The sequence below is a fragment of the Talpa occidentalis genome, unplaced genomic scaffold, assembly GCF_014898055.3.
Source record: "Talpa occidentalis isolate TD23 unplaced genomic scaffold, MPIMG_talOcc4v2.1 talOcc4.5, whole genome shotgun sequence".
NCBI lineage: Eukaryota > Metazoa > Chordata > Mammalia > Eulipotyphla > Talpidae > Talpa > Talpa occidentalis.
In genome coordinates, this window is record NW_023604861.1 from 106,167,356 (window position 1) to 106,184,966 (window position 17,611).

The window sequence follows — 17,611 nt, forward strand, 5'->3', positions numbered from 1 at the left end:
ATAACTCAGCACAATAAAGACAAGGAAAATGTCCTTTTTTATGTATATTTATTGTATATTAAATGTCTTTTAAATATGTATTATTAAGTGAAAGAAGCCACTAAAAAAGTTACATATTATTTATGGATACAGAAAAAGATAAGTAATTTCCAGGGAGTAGGATAATGGGAGAGATGTAAAAACAGAGAAAAAAAGTAGTTTTAGATCAGTAAAACTTCATGATACTATAATGGTAGATAACATGTCATTATACATTTGTCCAAACCCATAAATACATACAAAGAATGAATCTTAAAGTAAAGTACAGACTTGGTAGGATTATGATGTATCAATGGAGTTTTTCTCTTGTAACAATGTAGCTTTCTGGTATGGGATATTGTTGGTGGGGTAGGTTATGCATGTGTGGATTCTAAAAAAACAATAAGTTAAGAAAAGAAACACACCCTATGCCAGGTAGGAGGTTTCCTTGCCTAGTAGAGGGTATTTTAAGAAATACAGATTCATCAGCCTCCTACTGAGTCATTCCTGCTTGAATAGGGCAAGGGAATCCACATTTTTAATAAGAACTCAGGGGAGTATTTTGACAAGTTTGGTGAAAATTGGTTAAGCTATCCCATAGCTAAAAGCAGTCATGGCAACTAAATGACTAAGGACTAGAATTGTTGACTTAGAAAATATTATCTAAGTAGTATTAGTAGACAGAGTTCACTCTAAATGTAGCTCTCAGCGTCCAGAACTAGGAACTCAAAGGCAAAATTGTCCTTCCATGTTCCCTTTGAAGTTAGGCTACAATACATGCTCTGGTCAATGGAATGTAGATAAAAGTGATGTGGATAGAAGAGACGCTACTTCTAGGTAGAAATTTTAAAAGCTACAGGACAACTTGTCAATTTCCCTTGTTGCTATTGTGGTAATCATAAAAAAACTTATGGAGAATGTATCAACCTAGTTCCTTAAGCGAATAATATAATGTACACAGAACTCCACATGCCAATATGTGACAGATGTATAGTAACAGTTTACAAATAAACTGCTGTTATTTCAAATTACTGTGACTTTGAAGTTCTTCGTTATTATAGCATAACACAGCCTATCCTGACAATCTTCAAGCTCAACAATTTCTATACTTTACAAGAATATGCTCATATCTCAAATTCTACCCTCTGGGAGACAAATTAATATGGATAGTAAATTATCCTCCTAAAAGTGGAAAATTCAAAGCAACTAATTTAACATCCCCTAATTAAGTTTATGTTCACTGGATATGGATTCCAGAAGTTTATATCAGATCAGCCACCTTGCTGAAGCTGAAACTTAGAAATTCTCTACCTCCTGGGCCTCCCTGGTGGCGCAAGGGGTTAAGATGTAACCTATGAAGCTATCCGCAGCCTCTGTAGCATGAGTTTGATCGCTGGCCAGCCAGGGAGCAACCCACATAGCGCAGCAGACCTCTCATGTCTTGACCGCTGCTCTCCTCAGCAGTGTATTTCAGTCAGTCTGCCTGTTCTGCTCCCGCTCTGTCTCTGGTGAATCCTCTCACCCTCCTGCACCTCTGGCCTGTACCCCCATTCTTGTATAAATAAATAAATCTTAAAAAAAGAAAAAAGAAATTCTCTATCTCCCATCAATTGTCTGATTTGGGTACTGTATTTTTTGACACCAACTAATGGATATTATTTTTTTTAAGATTTATTTATTTATTTATACAAGCACTGGGTACAGTCAGAAGCATGGGAGGGTGAGAGAATTCGCCAGAGCCAGAGCCGGAAACAGAACAGGCAGACTGACGAAGTACACTGCTGAGGGGAGCAGCGTGCATGGCAGGAGAGGTCTGCGCACCATGTGGGACCCTCGCAGGCGGGCGGGGATCGAACTGGCTCTGCAGAGGCTGCTGGCAGCTTCACAGGCCAGCGCTCAACCTCTGTGCCACAGGGAGGCCCAACTAATGGATATTGAGAACGTGATTTGCCTGGAATAACAATAATAGAGACTGGGTAATCAATTTTCTAAATTTGATGAGTGTGGGAAGAGTGCTGTAATAAAAACTCAATGAGACATGATATTAAGCAAATAAAATTTGTGTCCAAGCTACAATTGTCAAAAAAAAATTCTACCCCTATTTAACTTTAAGAATCCCCCTAACCAAGACTGAGGAAATATAAAATGGAGAAGATATTCTGGACATTAATTTCTTTGGACTTCAATTTGTAAGGGATTTTAATCTTTAAACTGTTATTTTCCCCGGGGACTGATGATGGGCAAAAGGTTATAGTTAAATCTGGAGGGTCTCTGTGTTGACTGTATTTCTTATTGAAGTATTTTAATGGTGCCATATAATGTAATTCAAGCTCTCCTTTTTTAAAAACTTTTTTTTTAAAGATTTATGATTTAAGATTTTTTTTTATTTATGCATACAAGAGCTAGGGTACAGACCAGAGATGCGTTTTTGTGGGTTGGGGGTAGAAGATTCACCAGAGACAGAGTGGGGAACAGAATAGGCAGATTGACCGAAATACCCTGCTGAGGGAGCAGCGGGCGAGTCAGGAAAGGACTGCTGTGCGTTGAGCCTAAACTACTCCAGCATTATCCCATAAGGTCTAGACTATTTAGGTTCCATGTGAACATATTTGGAAGCACATACCTTGTACCTCCATTTATTACTGATGTTGTTCATGGGTTTTAGGTTTTGTATCCAACTTTCTCTACCTGTTTTTGTAGGTATATATAAGGAAATTCAAAATATTTATGCCATTTCCAACTTCCCAAAATTTCCTTTGCTGTTTTTTTTAAAGATTTATTTATTTATGCATACAAGAGCTGGGGTACAGGCCAGAGATGTGGGGGTGAGAGGATTCACCAGAGACAGAGTGGGGAACAGAACAGGCAGACTGACTGAAATACACTACTGAGGAGAGCAGTGGGAGAGACAGGAGAGTTGTGGGTTTCTCCCTGGCCAGCCGGGGATCGAACTTGTGCTGCAGCTCATGCTGGAGAGGCTGTGAATTGCTTCATAGTGCAGTGCTTAACCCTTTGTGCCACCAGGGAGGCCCTTCTTTTGCCTTTTTTTAAGATTTATTTATTTATTTATACAAGAACTGGGGTACAGGCCAGATTCGCGGGAGGGTGAGAGGATTCACCAGAAACAGAGTGGAGAACAGGAGAGGTCTGCCGTGCCATGTGGGACCCTCACCAGAAGGCCGGGATCCAACTGGTGCTGCAGAGGTTTCGGACAGCTCCACAGTGCGGCGCTCAACTGCCTGTGCCACTAGGGGAGGCGCTTGCTTTTTTCTTTTTTTTTTTTTTTTAAAGATTGATTGATTGATTGATTTATACAAGCACTGGTCACAGTCAGAAGCGCGGGAGGGTGAGAGAATTCACCAGAGCCAGAGCGGGGAGCAGAGCAGGCAGAAGGACGGAGGACACTGCTGAGGGGAGTAGCGGGCAGCAGGAGAGATCTGTGCACCATGTGGGACCCTCCTACAGTGGCCGGGGAGCAGCCGGGGATCGAACCGGTGCTGCAGATGCTGCGGGCAGCTTCGCAAACCAGCACTCAACCGCTGCGCCACCAGGGAGGCCCCCTTACTTTTTTCTTGATCCCCTCACGTAGCAAAGATTATAATATACTCATCTGACCCCTTGTCATTTTTCTTCTAAATTACCTACTTCCCTAAATTAAGCAAGACTGTGTGATTAGTTCTGGCTAGTGAACTATAAATGGAAGTAATGGGTATCAGTTCACAGTTGTGGTGGTTTGACCTTTTGCATTATTCCCTCATCTCTCCCTTCTCCTTGAGTCATGAGCATACAGCCCAAAGACTGAAGCAGCCTGGATCAATGGGTCTCAGCATGGAAGACAGCAATCTAAAGTAAAGTATACATTTGTAAGAAATGAACTTTTATCTTTTAAGTCAATGTTCTTTTGGGGTTGCTCCTACAGCATAAACCAAGATTACCCAGACACGTTCCCACCTACTTTCTCTATTAATTATCCTTTTTTTCACCTATTCATCTGTAAATATGCTCAAGTTCATTCTATCCCCCAAAAAAACCTTCCCTGGATCCTAATGTTCCCCAAATTAGCATGTTGCTCCCTCCTCATTCACCGATACATTTCTGGAAGAAAAATCTATACTTGCTATCTTCACTTCCTCACCACCCACTCACTCCTTAATTCCCAGGGATCTAATTTCTGCTTTCTTTGTTCTTCAGATGCTTTTTTTTCTTTTAAGATTACCAGTGACCTACTTGCTAAATCACAATCAATCCTACTCAACAACTCTTCTACAAGGCCCCAAATCCTAGTAAGGTAGCTTTAAATCTTTTTATGATTACAGACTTCTTTGAAAATCAGATAAAAGCTATGGATCTTATTTCCAGAAAAATCACATACACCTTTTTATACTTTTTTTAATAAATTTCAAAGAGTATTGGATCAACACACAATCCCAAATCCCATCTATAGATAGTTGAAACATCTTGAGTAAGGAATTCTGCCTTGATGTAAGAAAGAAACAGATTGAAGAGGGTCATCCCTTCCCACAAATGAGTCACATAAATTATTCTAGGTTAGGCTGAAGTTTTGTATCTCTTCTATTCTTTGCATTTTTGTAGGGGCGTCTTATTCTTTATTCCTTCATTCACCTCTCTCTTCATTCAATTATGGAATAATTACAGAGTAAAAAACATTATGTTCCTCTTTTCTAAAGGAATAACAGTATTGCTGGGGAAGAGATGTGTTCATAATACAACTTGAGTAATAAAGTAAGGGAGAAAATGTATAAGTGGGACACATAATGAAATATTTGTAAGGAGAGTCAGATACTGCTTTCTATAAAAGGTGAAATGTAAACTGAACTTGAAGAGGGGCAGATAGACAGACAGAAGGGAGAATCATATGTTAAGTAGAATAGAAGGTAGTAGGTGACTAACAAGAAATATGCAAATATAAATGAAATGCTGGGGAGATCACAAGTTGGCCCTACATGAATTGACCAGAATGAGCACAGTAAGATAAAAAAAGAATGATAGCTTGGGGCTTATCTTGTGTTAGAACTGAGCACTAGGTTGAAGAATCTGGGTTTTGTTTTGTGGGCAAGAGGAAGACACTGAATATCTATGAGCAAAGAACTGACAGGATAAAGGTTATCTTTTAGGAAGGTTTACTTGCTAAGAGTATTTGATAGAGAGAGGAAGCACAGGCCAAAAGGCTAGAATTAAGAGACTGTGTAACAAGCCATGATCTGAACTTGTAAACTACAGACCTGAATAACTGGAGGAGAGCAATATCAGCACAGGGCACAACTGATGTAGCAGGCATGAAGATGCATTGCTTGGCTCTCCAGCTGGAAGAATGAAGCTCGATAACAGTTGCTATTTGCAACATCTGTGAGACCTCGCAAAGAAATGTTCAAGCTGAGGTCATCATCTTCCCATGTAGCCCTCACTAATGAATGAGCATGAGAGCATTACTAGGATCCAGTCATTTGGACCCAATGCAGGATTTCCCTAACAGGCAATTTTTTGCTTTGTAATGCCCCTTTGGGTTGGCTGAGATTTTGCTAAATCTACATCAACAAGGGAGGTTCCCACTGTCCAACACTATTCCTTTCTTTTCATGGGTAAAATCAACATCCAGGTCTGAAGGTTTTCCCCACTGATTTCTCCTTACTGCCCCTTTAGATCTCATAAGGTGTAATATTATACTCCCCAAGCCATATAAAAATACTTTGGAAATACATGCAAAGTTCCATAGTATAATTTTTATTTGTATAAATTCATACAAATAAAAGTTAAATTGATAACACAGAATTAACTGTGTCTAGGAAAGGTAGATTCTAAGTTTCATCATTTTATGCACTAGAAAATGAAGAAATATAATAAAGATTTACGTACTGAGAAAAACATCAAGGTTTGAGTTTTCTACATGGTAAAATCTTTTATCTGACTTGATATTAAGTGAATAAAGGAGCTTCTGGACATTCCATTTAGAGCAGCAAATTTTCTGAAAGAGAGAAGTGTCACCACTGAAAGTAATAGTAGAATAAATGGAAGAAGTACAGTAATACTCTGAGACAAGGATTGCAACTGGGATTCAGCAAATGTGAGAGTCAGAACATGCAATAAAAATATGTCCACTGGGTAGCAAAGATTCATAACGCTTTTTTAAAAATATACTTGGTCTTGTGTTCATGAGACACTTCTGGAGAGACTTTCCTGTCATGGCAGTGTTGAAATTATAAACACACACACACACACACAAACAAACAAACATATGTATATACAAAGACCTGTCACATGATACACAAATTTCATATTCAGAATGTGACGGAAACTTTACACGACAGCCTATCTAGCACTATCAGCTAAACATAACCACTCTTCCTGTTTTGCTTGATAGGGGAAGTTATAGTAGAATGACTTATCCTCAGAGAACATAAAGAGCTCTTAAAACTAAAGAATAAGAAAATAAATAAGACCCCAAAAGAAAACAAAGATTTTAAATGACAAGCAAGATGCTCATTATAATTAGTAATAATGAAAATGCAAATTGAAATCACAATACTGCTGCTATACTCTTCCCTAGAATGGCAAAAAATGGAGATTGAGGGCCTCCCCCGTGGCTCAGTGGTTGAGCGCTGGGTTGCGAAGCTGCCTGCAGCCTCTGCAGCGCCAGTTCGATCCCTGGCTGCTCCCTGGCCCTCGGAGGAGGGTCCCACATGGCGCGCAGACCTCTCCTGCCACCCGTTGCTCCCCTCAGCAGTGTACTTCAGTCTGCCTGCTCTGCTCTCTGCTCTGGCTCTGGTGAATTCTCTCACCCTCCCGCGCTTCTGACTGTACCTAGTGCTTGTATAAATAAATAAACAAACAAACAAACAAACAAACAAACAAATAAATAAAAATAAGTCTTTAAAAAAATGGAGATTGACTATATCATGTAGGTAAGGATATAGAGCAACTGGAATTCTCATTCATTGTTCATAAAAGGTAAAATGGTAAAGGTAAAATGGTATAACCACTGGGCCTCCCTGGTGGCACAGGGTGTTCAGCACAGCACTGTGAAGCTGTCTGCAGTCTTTGCAGAGCGGGTTCAATTCCCAGCCGGCCAGGTAGATTCCCGCAATGTGTGGCAGACCTCTCCTGTCACACCCGCTGCTCCCCTCAGCAGTGTATTTCAGTCATCTGCCTGTTCTGTATCCCACTCACTCTGTCTCTGGTGAATCCTCTCACCCTCCGGCGCCTCTGGCCTGTACCCCAGCTCTTGTATAAAAATAAATAAATCTTTAAAAAAAATGGTATCACCACTGTGAAAAACAGCTTGTAGTTTCTTAAGAAGTTGTATATCAAGTATTATATGATCCAGGCATTCTTCTCCCATTTATTAACCCAGGAAAAAAGGAAATATATGTCCATACAATGATTTATACATAGAGTTGTATGCATACAATCATATGTATATATTGCATACATTGTATACAATGTATGTACATTGTATATATTGTATGTATACATTTATACACACAATGAATTATTCATAGAAGTTTTATTTTTAATAGCAAAAAAACTGGAAATAGGCCTCCCCGGTGGCGCAGCGGTTGAGCACTGGCTTGCGAAGCTGCCCGCAGCCTCTGCAGCGCCGGTTCGATCCCCGGCTGCTCCCCGGCCACCGGAGGAGGGTCCCACATGGCGCGCAGACCTCTCCTGCCGACCGCTGCTCCCCTCAGCAGTGTACTTCGGTCCTTCTCCCTGCTCTGCTCCCCACTCTGGCTCTGGTGAATTCTCTCACCCTCCCGCGCTTCTGACTATACCCAGTGCTTGTATAAATAAATAAATAAATCTTTAAAAAAAAAAAAAACTGGAAATAATGAAAATGCCCATCATATAGATGAATAAGCAAACTGCAGTACACTCATACTATGGAACTCTAATCAGCAATTGATTGAGAGATAACTATAAAATCACATGAACCTTGATTAAGATCAAGTATGGTCACTTCAGTGAGCAGTATCAACTTCACTGGGAACTTATTAAAATTCAGGTGGTCAGGTCCCTCTCTAGCCCCACTGAATCAGAAACTCGGGAAGTGGGAGTTCTTTAAACAACTACTTTAGAGTGATTTGCTAAAAGTATCAATAAAGGTTCTTGACATGTCAGTGCTATCTTTTTTATCAGTAACCTACACTGGCTAATTTAAATTAAAGATGAATTTATTGGAAAGTATCAGGTAACTCAGAGAATTAAGGAGAAAGAAGAAACAGTCTTAGATAATAGACCAGAACCAAAACAATCAGTTGTGGAAATGATCTATTAAGATGCTGCTGTCACCACCAATGTCTGCCATCTCTGCTATTTGACAGATCACTGTAGGCAGCTGCAGCTCATAACAGAGTCAAGGATGCCAGACTGCCTAGACCTCAGTTACCATAGATCCAGGACCATTCATCATCCCTTCATTTTGGCAACACTTGCTCAAGACTCAAAATACATAGTAGCCAGATTTGAGTTACAGGTTTTTCAAGGGAAGAGAATAGAGAGTGAACTCACCCTTTAGGCATCTGAAGTTAGAAATAGGAGCCTACTCATTGTCAAAACCTAGATATTAGGGGTTTCCCAAAATCTAGCAAGTGAGAAACAATTAAAGATGCACACTATTTTAAGTGTTCTGAATAAAGTAAATTAGGAGTATTTTTAACAGAACCATATTCTAGCAGATTGAGGCAAACACTTTTTGTATTGCAATTATGAATTTAAGATTCATAAAACTTACTCTATATTCTTGAGCTATGTCTTTTCATTAAAATATCGGCTCACAGAAGATCACAGAGTGGATGGTGTCAGCATGTGCTTTTCCGCTACATGTTTAAGGAAAGAAGGACTCAAAATATCTACATTGTTACTTTGGTTTCAGGATCACCTTCAAGTGGTGTTATGTAAAACTGAATTAATTGGGCAATAATAGGCAAAAATATAATGTTGACTAAAATATAACAACTTGTACAAAAATTAACTCAAAATGGATCATGGGCCCAAATGTAAAACATAAACCATAAAACTTTAAAAATAATCTTTGAATTTAGGATTAGGGAGATAAGATTTGACACCAAAAGTTTGGTACACAAAAGGTCAAATTAAGAAGTAGGACTTCAGGGGTTGGGGGGCGGGGAAAGGAGGGATTGGGGTCAAAATAAGGGGGTTGTAATTGTATGGGGAATATAAAAATAAAATTTAAATTAAATAAATAAACAATAAAAATTAAAAAAAAAGAAGTAGGACTTCATCAAAATTAAAAACTATTATCCTGCAAATGACCTTATAAAGAGGAAATAAAGACAAGGTACAAACAAGGAGAAAATATTTAAAAGCCACACATATAACAAAGGAAAAATATCTTAAATATACTGTATAGAGGACTCTCAAAATTCAACAGTAAAAAGCTAAGTAATGCAATTAGAAAGCAGGGGGGAAAACCTGAGCAGACAGTTCACCAATGAAGAAACGTAGGTGGCAAATAAAACTTGGTCAACACCATAGGCCATTAGGGAAATGCAAATAAATTCACAACAAAATATACTATATACATTAAAATGGTTAAAATAAACAGCAGTGACAACACAAAATATTGGCAAGGCTGCAGAGAAACTAGATTGCACATACACTGCTGGTGAGAATGTAAATGGACAACTTTTTGGCAGTTTATTATTTACAGAACTTGCAACCCAGCATGACCCAGCAATTACAATCCTGGGCATTTATCCCAGAGAAATTAAAACATGTTCACATGAAGCCCTGTAGTCGAATGTCCTAGCAGCTTTATTTGGAATAGACAAAAATAACTCAGATGTCTTTCAACAAATGGTGAAACAAACTACAGTACTTCCATACCACAGAATGCTATTCAGCAATAAAAAGAAGCTATTAGTATATGCAACATCTTGAATGATTCTCAAGGAATTAAACTAAGTGAAAATATCCAATCCCAAAAATTGACATCCCATGTTATTCCATTTATATAACAGTTTTGAAAGGATAAAATTGTAGAAAAAAAGAATAGAATAGTGATTTCCAGGGGTTAGGGATAAGAGAGGAATCGGGTAAATAAATAACGTTAATAAAGGGCAACAGAAGGGATCCTTGTTTTGATGGAACTGTTCTTGACTGTATATATATATATCCTAATATATACATATATATCTCCTAATTATGATATTGGATTACAGATGATACCAATATCACAGTGATGGTACCAATATGCACAGTGATAGCAACTTCAGGAATCTGAGTAAAGGAATCTCCATATATTATTTCTACAACTACATGTGAATTTACAAATATCTCACAATAAAAAGATTTTTAAAAAAAATTGAAAATTGAAATTTTCAGGTTCTGAGTCCAGAAAGACAGGCTATCTTCTTTGGGTAGGGATGACAGTTTTTCCCACAGTAAATGTTTGTATCCATCAATGACTATATAAGTTTAAAATAAAATGCCCATTTTAAACAGGTAAAGGAAAGACTTAGCTTGTTTTCTAGGCTAAATGGGAATGAGGAGCCTACATTTCATAAAGAAACCTGGAGTTGACACTTTTTAATTTCATGTACATATATAAAAGCCTACTACATATAAATAAAAGAGCATATACCACAAATATACAGACCAATGAAATTTAACTTACTGATCACATCCATGTAATGAGGTCCCACATGAAAAAACAGAACATAAACAGCAGCCCCAGAAGCTTCTTTTATATACCCTTTTATTCTGTACCTGAGCCTCAAAGGTACTACCATTCTAACTTCTAACACCGCAGATTAGTTTGACCTGTTACAACTTAACAGAACCATATGAAACATGCGCATGTGTGTCTATTTTATTGCTCCAAAATTGTATTTCTGAGATTCATCCATATTATTGAATGTATTTGTTCATTTTTCATTCTCACTGCTATGTTGTAGTTCATTGTGCAAATATATCACAATTTATCCATTCTACAGTTGACAGGCATTTGGATAGTTACATTTAAACACTGAACACTGGGCCTCCCCAGTAGTGTAGCAGTTGAGCGCTGGGTTGCGAAGCTGCCCACAGCCTCGATCCCCGGCTGCTCCCTGACCACTGGAGGAGGGTCCCACATGGTGCACAGACCTCTCCTGCCGCTGCTCCCCTCAGCAGTGTACTTCGGTCCTTATGCCTGCTCTGCTCCCCACTCTGGCTCTGGTGGATTCTCTCACCCTCCCGCGCTTCTGACTGTACCCAGACCTTGTATAAATAAACAAATAAATCCTTAAAAAAAAAAAAAAAAACCACTGAATACTGGTATAAATATTGAAGTGGATGTCTTTTGGTGACTATATGTATACATTTCTGCTGTTTTCCACATAGCTGCTGTTCTATCAGCTTGGATCCTAGAGTGAAGACAAGTTGAGCAGGATCCCCGCTTGACTTGAAAGAAAATATAGTAAACTATAAAAATATAGTCACTGAGATTTTGGGAATGTTTATTAATAGTGTATAACCCTCCTCAATTTACTGATATAACTAGCATCCTTGTTTTCTTCGGATTTTAATGGGTTGGCTTCCAAAATTTCACTGTGTAAGTATAGATAGAGAATATTTTTATCAGGTTTAAAGAATTACCCTTTTGCTTTCTAATTTTATAAGAATTTCTATCACAAATAAGTACATTGCATAGAGTGTTTTTCTGCATTTATTCTGCAACATTTGTCAAGATGTCAGTTTTTCTGCATTTATATGATGATTTTTATTGGTCAGTTTTCTAACACTGAACTAGCTTTGTATCCCTGGGATAAGCCCTATTCAATTTCAATGTATTATTTATTAATGTATACCAGATTAAATTTGTTAATTTTTTCTAAATTGTTAATTTCCTGACTCAGTATTGGGATCAAGTTCCTAATTGCCAATTACTAAGATATTTTTTATCCTTCCATCATTTTACCTCTTAGGCACCTTACTATTCGTCACTGGTTGCTCCTTCAATGTATTGTTTTTGTTATTGTTGTTATGACACAGATAATAATGTATAGCTCTCTACCTAAACTATAAGGCTTTTCATGTCATGTCTCTGCCTCAGTGCTTACAGGATAAACCCCAAACACCTTAGAAAGGCATATTTGACTATTTGTAATCTGGCCTCAGCTTACCTTCTTGTCTCTTCTCTTGCCATTACCCATACTTTCTGTGGTCCACACTGATTTCATTGCTCCCTGGCCTAACTAGGGCCCACCAGAAAACTTCAGGCCATTGTGCATAATAATGCCTCTACTTTGTATATACTTATCCAGTTGATTTTAAAACCTCACCATGCCAGTGCCATCACTTAAGCTTCCCCCAAGAATATGGTTACTGCCCACAGCACCGTATTCATACACTTGAAATAACTTTTATGATAAAATCCCAGATTCTGAACCCAAATTACAAAGTCTCACATAATTTAACTCTGTTTAGTTTCTTTGCTTATTTGCCACTGTCACTCTCTCTACTTGAACACATGGCCTTTTTGGAGTTTTGCAAGCAAGCTCAATTTTCAACATAAGCCTAGACACTGTTTTGCTAGCCAGATTATCTCTATTTATCAATCTCCCCAACTCTTCATTCATTAAATGCTACTTCTTAGAGAAATCTTTCTAGGTTTGCCAGTCTAGGGCATTCTGATTGTTCTACACAGTCAGAACACCATTAAGTTAATAAAATATTTAACAAAATTATAATTAAATACCTGTAGGATGACTTGTTTGATGTCTGTTTGCCCCACTAGACAGTGAAGTCCATGTCAGGAACCACACAAATATGGATCTTTTAGAAAAGGAAAGATTTCATTTAGGAAATAAAATCTTTTTTTTTTTAAAGATTTGTTTATTTATTTATACAAGCACTGGGTACAGTCAGAAGCGTGGGAGGGTGAGAGAATTCACTAGAGCCAGGGTGGGGAGCAGAACAGGCAGACTGCTGAAATACACTGCTGAGGGGAGCAGCGGGCACGGCAGGAGAGGTCTGCGCGCCATGTGGGACCCTCACCGGCGGCCGGGGATTGAACCAATGCTGCAGAAGCTGCCGGCAGCCTCAAGCCCAGCGCTCAACCGCTGCCCACCAGGGAGGCCCGGAAATAAAATCTTTTTACATTAAATTTTAAGTTGTTTCTATTTCTAGCATGTAAATCCCTTTCTCATGAACCTGTTTACCTTTTATTAACACACACATGAATTGTTTGTTATATAGAAATTAAGGGGCAAAGCCCGGTCCCATGTTTGGGTTAAAGTAGTACTGGAGCAGGGACAACAGGCGTTGACAGTGAGATGATCACGTGACACAATAGTTTAGCAAAAGCAGAAGTTTAGAACTGGGAGCAACGATGAAAATATAAGCCACCTTCCTCCCAAACTGATAGAACTACTGGATGAGACACTGAATATTTAAAATTTTATGGAAGAAGCTTGAATTTGTTTTATCTAAAGATCTTAAGAGGCAGGCAGATCCCAACTGACATTTGGTTATAATTTTAATTTATCTGTTTGTTAAAATATCTGTCTATCTGTCAATTCACTATGCACTGAACTCCTTGAGAACAAGTTCTGTCATTCATCTTAAAATATTAAACTTGGTACTCAGGAGGCACTCAATAAATGTTTATTACATTAACATAATTCACTCTGGAGAACTGGGAATTTGATCTATTACCCCACCAACCCATGAGTCTAAATTTTGAGAGATTCTGCTTAGTACAAAGAAACAGATTGCAGAGTAGCATTTCAAATGTCAGATAAAGTATGAGTGTTTTTCTGGCTATTGAAATTATTCATGCAGACAATTCCATTCTCTGTCTATGAGTAAGGCATATTCTATTTATACATATAAAAATGGGAGTAGGTGGAAAAAGTGTTTATCTTCTTTATGCATTAGTTATTATCTCTCCACTGACTCTATTGTTAATTTCTTCAACTACCATTAAAAAATACAATACATCTCTTTACTATATTTGATTATGAAGGAAGCTGTGGCCTCCTACATTATTCATAGCTTGTCAAAAAAAGATACATAAAGAGCTTCAGTGGTGCTGAAAAACTCTTTTAACATTTAAGTATCAAATAGGTGTTTTTAAAAACAATATGTTATTTTTTAATCATTAAATAAATATAGCTTGGTGGATAGGCATCACCAATGGACTACATGAGAATTCTAAAAAAGTTCTTGTTTGCCTATAATTGCTCCTTTTTACTCCCAATGATGTTTAATATTTTAGAGTTAGAAGCTCATTCCTTAAGCATCTTCTAGTTCCAGTGGCATGGTTACTTGAGTTAAAGTACAAAACCTCTAATGTAGGAAGACCACATTAAATACACGTGATAAGCACGGATGAGCTCACACATAGAAAAGGAAAATCTCCAGATACCACAAAGAGGAAAGGAAAGTAGAAGGAAAGGAAAGCAGGAGTGATAAATGTGTGGGTTAACTCTGCATCAACTTTAGGGTCAAGTTATTGGATTTGGAAACAGCAAATGAGTTGGGTTTGAACATCTATGCAGGAAAAGAAGTTGAAATATTAGATCTAATGAGGTTGGAAGTAAAATACTGCATAAAAACAAAACTCTCCAAGGGTTTAACTGGCATTGACTCAACACCCAAATTTAAACTAGTTGAAAAGTGAACATAAATGTTGGTTGTTATTGGGCCCATGATATTTTTGTGGATCTAGTGAATCAAACCAGAAGAATGACTCTGGGTCACACAGGATTCCCACAGAAAAAGAAAAAGTGATCTGAAGATAATCTAATAAAATAAAAAAATATAAAATACAAGCAAATTATCCACTATGAACAAAAGTCAAGAAACACATGACAACTCCAGCAATATGAGATAAGAGAATGTCCATATGATTGTCTGAAATAATAAAATACATCTAAACTAATTAAAGAGTTCATTTGAACCATAAAGAGTAAAACTCAATGAAAAATAGAACAGGCAGTTTTAGAAAAGAACTAAATAGAATTTTTAAAATTAAAACTATAATCATTGGAATTAGAAGCTCAGTGGACAAGTTAAACAGCAGATCAGACACAGATGAACAAAGAATTCTAAGAAACAGAAACTGATCTCATAAAGTTATTTAGAATGAGGTAGAAAGACAAAGACTAGCAACATAAAAGATATGGAGATTAGAATAAGGTACAACATATGTCTAATGGGAATTCTACAAGGAGGAAAGGGAAACAAAAAATTGTGAAAAGATAATAGTTGGAAGTTTTGAATGATTGATGAGTGATACGAAATTTTTTATTCAGAAACATAAATCTGGGCCTCCCTGGTGGTGCAAGGGGTTAAGAGTCAGCACTATGAAGCAATCCACAACTACTACAGCATGAGTTCAACCCCCAGCCAGGGAGGTGACCCATATGGCACAGCAGACCTCTTCTGACTCACCTGCTGCTCCCTCAGCAGTGTATTTCAGTCAATCTGCCTGTTCTGCTCCCCATTCTATCTCTGGTGAATCCTCTCACCACCCACATCTCTGGCCTACACCCCAGCTCTTATATGCATAAATAAATAAGCCTTTAAACAAAACAAAACAAAACAAAACAAAACAAAACACCACATAAATCCTTTGCAAGATAAATAAAAAGAACCCCAAATCTAGCTACATTGCAGAGAAATGATGAAATGTCTTATAAACAGTAAAATAATCATAGAAAAATTCATTTTCAGTCTTAATTTTCTCCTTGCTAAAAATTGAACTCAAAATATACTCTAGTTCAAATAAACTTAAGGGGGTACTATGGCTGGATGAGAAGGGCTTGGGGATGAAAATTTAAAAACTAGCAACTAGTTTTTAAAAAACCTAGCAACTAGAAAAATAATTTCTCAGATTCAATATTCTTGTATCTGTAATAACTGCAACATACGAGACTAGATATTGGTTATATAAGAACAAGTCAGTCTAATATAATTCAAATACTTCAAAATATTATGCTCTGGCAACATAAATTCATTTACTTGCCAATATAGCTCTAGCCTCAAATACATCTTATACAGAAAAAACTAAGACAGGGGAAGGCACGAAACTAACAATCTGTCATTTTTGTTCACTGCTAATAAGTTTATTATCATGTTTTGGGCCAATAAGTATCTCAAAGACATAAATATTTGATTGAGAAGTATCACTGCCAATTTCTACAGTTTGAGGAGAAACCTCTTTTCATCAGAATATTTTCTAAGAAGGGCTAGTGTACTTCCTGGGTTTTGCAAGAAGAGGGTTTATAGTCATCTTCCTGGGGGTCTGACAAGAAGTCACTGTGTCTCTCAGGGTCTGAGATAATGGGCTGAACACTTTGGTAGAGTATCTAGAGCACTTAAGAATTGATCTAGCAGAGAAAATTGACACCGGGCTTTGGGTTACTATCTCCAATAATAACAGACTATACCCTCCTAAGCAACTTAAGGTCTTCCAATTTTCTCACCTGAAAGGACTTTCAATTGAGTTTTCTATTAATCTTCACCTAGAAAAACAGAAAAAGACTTTATTGATTTGCCCCAATAATTCCTTGACTTTTCCAGTGCAGACATCCACATACAGGAAACTTTCTTCTTTGAAATCTAAAATCCACACATTCCTGTTCTCCTATATCCTTGCTCTGGTTAATGTTTGCATATTGCTTCTGTACCTCCTTCCTCAGGATCTGAGTTCCTTGACTTCTCTACAATTGCCTCTCAGCTCTTGCCACTTTCACTTAGACTTGAACCAATTTAGACTTAAGCCACTCTGTTTTCAAATATTCCCAACCCAATTATCTCTATTAAGAGGAAAGAATTCATTGAGTAATGCAAGTAAAGAACTGGCTGAGAGAAGTGCTTAATAAATAGTAGGTAACACCACTATATTACACACGTATGTGTGTGTGTGCATGTGTATATACATGTATAAATATCCTCTTGCTCTCTTGTCATTCTGTCATACCAACCTGTATGTCATACAATTCTGGGCTGCTTACCCATTACTGGAGGAAAAAAATCACTAAATTTTGCATAGAGTAAGTTCATATTTTGGTCTTAATTGCCAAAGCAAGTCTACTGTTTCTCTAATTAGTTTTCCAAATTCTGAGACTACTTTAAATCTCTAATTTCCAATCTTCTGTCCAACTCTTCCTCCCAACATTTGCATTTCCTCATTTTACAAAAACAAAAGCACCAAATCTGAAAACCTTTCTGCGTTTGCAACTACCTGCATTTGCAACTATCCTCCCCTGCTTTTCTCCTCTGACAACAGCAGTAGTCTGGCTAACTGCTAAGGGCCAGTGACCACATTCTCTCCCACTCTCTGTCATCCTCACCCACATATCTTCAGCTTATCTCCACTGGCTCCTTCTCCTCAGTATTTAAATATATTCCATCTTTAAAATTTTCTCTCATTACTCCAGCTACCTCTGTTATTTCTCTCCTGTGCATCCCATCCAACATCTTAAAAAAATGTTTTCCACATTTGTTGCCTCTATTTATTTACTTCCCATTGCTCCTTGGCATTATGACCTTGTTTCCATTTCCACATGCCATTGAAATTATCCTTATCGGCTTTATCAACAAGTCCAGTAAACCTTTCTCAGGTATT

At 37.7% G+C, this 17,611-nt stretch overlaps 1 long non-coding RNA gene across 1 annotated transcript in view; it reads right to left on the minus strand.

The window, feature by feature from the left end:
• The window catches only part of LOC119259300 (uncharacterized), a 79,972-nt gene that overhangs the window by 60,644 nt on the left and 1,717 nt on the right, over positions 1 to 17,611 (minus strand). Inside the window, exons 2-3 of the long non-coding RNA XR_005128423.2 lie at positions 16,467 to 16,505; positions 12,734 to 12,810 (exon numbers count right to left, since the gene is read on the minus strand). This is a non-coding gene — a long non-coding RNA (uncharacterized LOC119259300). The remainder of the gene's footprint in view (positions 1 to 12,733; positions 12,811 to 16,466; positions 16,506 to 17,611) is intronic.